Consider the following 6,000-nt stretch of genomic DNA (forward strand, 5'->3'; position numbering starts at 1 on the left):
TATGATCAAATTCGATGTTTTCGAAAGTCATACCGCTACGACTACTAGGGACGTGTAAGATATTTTTAAAACGTTACTAGTTACATGTACGGAACTACCGTTTTTTAGTTGCCTACTCAATTCAGTACAAGGATCAGATACATCAGTATTTTGTAATCAGTATTTGTACTCAGTACCACTGAGAGCCGATATCAATAGTAACCGTTACACGTTTGCACTTATTTTGCCCGTCTCTATTCGTTACGGCGACAGCCAACGGTCGGGTTAGCTTGTGTTTAATATGCGGCACGCTAGAAAAATAACTGCACAGGTCACCCGTCCCACCGGCGCAGGTTGTGACTCGCTTAGGTTCAATATGCGCCGGGGCTTACACCCCGATGCATTGAGTGGCATATGACTAGCCTGATCTATTCTGTTATATAAGAAAAAATTGTTTCCTGTCCTGTGGAGATACGTTATGTTAGGCGTTAGGCAGTTATAAAAACTCACCATTATCTCTACGTTCATTGAAAATTAAATCTGTATTTTTAAAACGATTGACTTCAAATAAGTCACGTCACGCGTAATAAATTGACATTGTCCTTGAAAAAGATTTTTCGTATGAATTTGTCTTAATTTTGATATTGTTATGGTCATTTAGTTTTAGTATATAATTATTGTTACTTTTTTATGATTCTCAAAGTTTTATTATGATTTGGTTTTAATTTTAGGTTTTCTTCAGAGTGTGGTTAAAACTGAATCAGAAAAATTTTTAACCACTTACATCAGAGAAGATTCGTACAAGTGTGAAACATGTTTAAAGGAATTTAGTCAAGAGGGAAATTTGATAAACCATTTAAGAATACATACTGGAGAAAAGCCATTCAAGTGTGATATTTGTTCTAAGCAATTTAGTCAAAATGGTAATTTGAAAAGGCATTTAATGATACACAGTGGAGAAAAGCCGTATAAGTGTGAAATTTGTTTTAAACAGTTTGCTCATGCAGCTAATTTGAAACAACATTTGAGAATTCACACTGGTGAGGTACCTTTCAAATGTGAAATTTGTTTTAAGCGATTTACTACAACAACTCATTTGAAAAATCATTTGAGAGTGCACACTGGAGAAAAGCCTTACAAGTGTGAAATTTGTTTTAAGCAATTTAGTGAAGATGGACATTTAAAAACGCATTTAAGGATACACACTGGAGCAAAGCCGTATAAATGTGAAATTTGTTTTAAACAGTTTGCTCATGTAACTAATTTGAAACAACATTTGAGAATTCACACTGGAGAAAAGCCATACAAGTGTGAAATTTGTTCTAAGCAATTTACTCAAGATGGAGGTTTGAAAAGGCATTTAAGGATACACACTCGAGAAAGACCGTAAGAGTGTTAAATTTGTTTCAAGGAGTTTACTCTTGTAGACAATTTGAAACAACATACTATAAAATTTCACATGGAAATAAAGCAGGAAATTTGAAAAAACATTTAGGAATATACACTGCATAAACATTAAAAAAGAAAAACAAGTGTAAATTTTATGTTATATATTTTTGTAAATTTCATTCATACTTGTATGGTTGAAGAGGTCAATAAACTATATTGTTTATTATTTATTGATGTGTTTGTATGTATATAGAGTTGCTGATGTGTCTAAAAAGACATCAGCATAAAAACAAAGATAATCATGCAGATGTACAAAAATGTGGATAAACAAATAAAATCCAAAATTAAGCAGACAAAAGAACAATGCGCAGAAATATAAGAACTCCAAAAAAGACGTGATAGTTTTGACATACATAAGAAATATTAAGGAATTAACTCAGACCAACAGAAAAAGAAAACCGGGAATACTAAAAGATATAAATGGGAAACTTGCGTTGAGTACTAACGAAAGGTTAGAGATGGACAGAATACATAAATGAATTGTTCAAAGACAATAGAACAGAGTAGATGGAAGTCGAAGTAGAAGATGATATGGTTTTAAAGATATTAGAAGAAGAAATTAAATCGGCATTAAAAACAGCAAAAATGGCAAAGCAGTAGATCCAGACCAAATTCCAGTAGAAAGCTTAAAATGCATAAATGATGAAACCTTAGACATTATGGTAGACTTGTTCAACACAGTATACAAAACAGGAAACATACCAAAACAATGGTTACTCTCCACCTTTTGTGTTATCCCTAAAAATACAAACACTAAAGATTACAGTGAATACAGAACAATATCATTAATAAGTCACATTCTCAAAATATTCTTGAAAATAATACATGGTCGTATAAATAAAAAACTGGAAGAATGAATAGATGATAGTCAGTTTGGGTTCGGAAACGGACTAGGAACCAGAGAGGCGTTATTTGCTTTTAATGTGTTAGCTCAAAGATGCGTGGACATGAATGTGGAGGTGCATGTTTATAACGTTGATTTTGAGAAAGCATTTGACAAAGTAAGACATGAAAAATTAGTCCAAATTCTATAGACAAAAGGGACTTACGAATAATAACAAACCCCTTTACTGAAATCAAAGAGCAAAAATTGTAATAGATAACGAACCCAGTCCAGAAATTGAAATCAGGAGAGGAGTTAGGCAGGGATGTATTATGTCTCCATTACTCTTTAATGCATATAGTGAAGCCATTTTTGAAGAAACATTACTATCTCAAAGTGAAGGAATAATAATTAACGGAAGATCTGTTAACAACATAAGATATGCAGATGAACCGTCATTATGGCCTGCTCTGATGAACAACTCCAATTACTACTTAACAAAACAAACAGTTTCTGTGAAGAATATGGACTAAAAAAGAATATAAAAAAGACCAAATACATGATAATAACTAAGAAAACAAACATACAAACAAGCATACATTTGGGAAATGTATCGATAGAAAGGGTTGATAAATACAAATACCTAGGAACCTGGATTTCAGAGAAAAATGACCAAACAGCAGAACAAGGACTAGGATAGAAATAGCAAGAAATGCGATTGTAAAAATGAAAACAATTCTCTGCAACAAAAACCTTAGCTTAGAACTGAGAGTAAGAGCTTTGAGAGGTTACATGTTCTCGATACTGCATTATGGACTTGAAAACTAGACATTGAAGCAAGAACACATAAATAAGCTAGTCATTTGAAATGTGGTGTTACCGAAGGGTGATTAGAATAGCATGGACACAGAATAAAACGAACACGGAAGTACTGCGAAAAATGGGTAAAGAATGCGAAATAATAAACACAATAAAAATAGGCGGAAGGAGTATAGGAAGAAGGAGAGATATTTTAATTCTATTTCATAAATAGGAATTATTTCTGATTGTTTAATATTTATAATTTCATTTTGGGAATTAATGTTAGCTTCTATTAAATATGGATATTGTCTATATTTCCAATAGCCAATATTTGATTTACAATAATTTGTAATATTATTAATTATTTCCTCTAATGGATTACCCTTTAGTTCTTTAATTTTAAGAAACATTTTCATAGAAAGAATTTTTCTTCTATATTCTAGAGACATTTCACCACATTCAGATAATTAAGCCCTTTCCCCGAGTTAACGTATCTTTTTGACATATAAGCATGCGCATTAAAGCTTGTCACGCGCGTAGACCTAAATTATAATATATATTATACATAGCTAAACTATAATATATATTATAGTTTAGCTCCCTGTGCGTGACAAGCTTAATAGTTGAACTAACGTATCTAGATACGTTTTACTCAACGTAACGGGCTGCTACGTTACATTCTTAAAGGTTAAGTGACAAGACTTATTTATTTATTTATTTATAGTACTATACAAATGACCTGGCCTCTTGTGACTAATCCAGGTCGTTTCCTGATGGGATTACAGTAGTTTATCTTTACATTATTATTACTTTAAGAATTTTCTATATTTGACTAATTAACAATAACAATAAGTGACAAGACTGACAACTTATTAGTTTATCACTTTCGATAAAGGCAACGCCGCCAACACCATCGTTTCTTTACATTACGTGTAAGTAGAACCACAGCCACCTTTACTTAACGCAAAGTAAAGGTGGTTGTTGCAGAACTTTAAACTCTCAAATTAACGTTCATCATTCTGCGATACGTTAGTGCTAAAGCTGTATGACACTATGCATTTTCTTGTATCGTTTCCAATATTAGAAAGTTATATACATTTTATTGTATCGTTTCTTGTACGTACATTTATGTGCCCTGTATGACACTATGCAAGTTCTTGTATCGAAAATTGTATGAAATTCGGCATGTGATTGGTCGAAATTTGGTTTGCTACCTTGTGTCACCTTACATTGGTATGGTAGTACCTACTGCGTCTACAGCTGATTTTAAGGATTTTATAAAATTTAAAAACTTATAAATTTAACATTTTAATGTTAACCAGAATTTTTACGTTGACTATTTGAGGTTGATTATTTGTGTTTTGATATTTGTGCTAAAATATACGCATTAGAATTATCTTCAGTTTGATCCAAATTAGAAACTACATCTTGTATTTTCCTCTATTAAAAAATTATACAAAATGAAAGCCAAAGTTTGAACTTTACTAGAAGCTAAATATATGGTTATTAGTAAAACAGTCGTATAACATATTTATGTTACATTTATTTAAGTATAAATAAAAGATTTATAAATAATACCTAAAAAACACAAGTATATTCATCAAGACATAAATCATATCCCATTTTCAGCCGCCATTATGACATTTAGATGTTTTACCAGCAGATTTTACGTTTTTTGCTCTTTGTGCAAAAATTGGCGCAGTTCTTGTACAAGAATCTGTGTCTGGCACAAATTCTTGTATCTGTGTATGACACTATGCATTTTTTTCGACATATCAGAAACGATAAAAGAAAATGCATAGTGTCATACAGCCTTTAGTGCTTTACATATAGGGAGATACCACAGAATAAGAAAAAATTGTTTCCTGTCCTGTGGAGATACGTTACGTTAGGCATTAGGCAGTTATAAAAACTCACCATTATCTCTACGTTCATTGAAATCAAACGATTTACTTCAAATAAGTCACGCCACGCTTAATAAATTGACGTTGTCCTTGAAAAAGATTTTTCGTATGAATTTGTCTTAATTTTGATATTGTTATGGTCATTTAGTATGGAATTATTGTTACTTTTTTATGATTTTCAAAGTTTTATTATGATTTGGTTTTAATTTTAGGTTTTCTTCAGAGTGTGGTTAAACCCGGATCAGAAAAATCTTTAACCACTTACATCAGAGAAAATTCGTACGAGTGTGAAACATGTTTAAAGGAATTTAGTCAAGAGGGAAGTTTGAAAAATCATTTGAGAATACATACTGGAGAAAACCCATTTAAGTGTGATATTTGTTGTAAGCAATTTAGTCAAAATGGACATTTAAAAAGGCATTTAATGATACACAATGGAGAAAAGCCGTATAAGTGTGAAATTTGTTTTAAACAGTTTGCTCATGCAGCTAATTTGAAACAACATTTGAGAATTCACACTGGTGAGGTACCTTTCAAGTGTGAAATTTGTTTTAAGCGGTTTACTACGACAACTCATTTGAAAAATCATTTGAGAGTGCACGTAAAGCCTTACAAGTGTGAAATTTGTTTTAAGCGGTTTACTACGACAACTCATTTAAAAAATCATTTGAGAGTGCATACTGGAGTAAAGCCTTACAAGTGTGAAATTTGTTTTAAGCAATTTAGTGAAGATGGAAATTTGAAAAAACATTTGAGAGTGCATACTGGCGAAAAACCTTACGAGTGTGAAATTTGTTTTGAACAGTTTGCTTATAAACCTTCTTTGAAAACACATTTGAGAGTGCACACTGGGGAAACCCTTCCTTACAAGTGCGAAATATGTTTTAAGCAGTTTAGCGTCGTAGATCAATTGAAAGTTCATTTGAGAGTTCACACTGGAGAAAAGCCTTATAAGTGCGAAATTTGTTTTAAACATTTTAGTCAAGCATGTAGTTTGAAAACACATTTGAAAGTGCACACTGGAGAAAAGCCTTACAAGTGTGA

This window comes from Diabrotica virgifera, chromosome 1, assembly GCF_917563875.1.
Source record: "Diabrotica virgifera virgifera chromosome 1, PGI_DIABVI_V3a".
Taxonomy (NCBI): Eukaryota; Metazoa; Arthropoda; class Insecta; order Coleoptera; family Chrysomelidae; genus Diabrotica; species Diabrotica virgifera.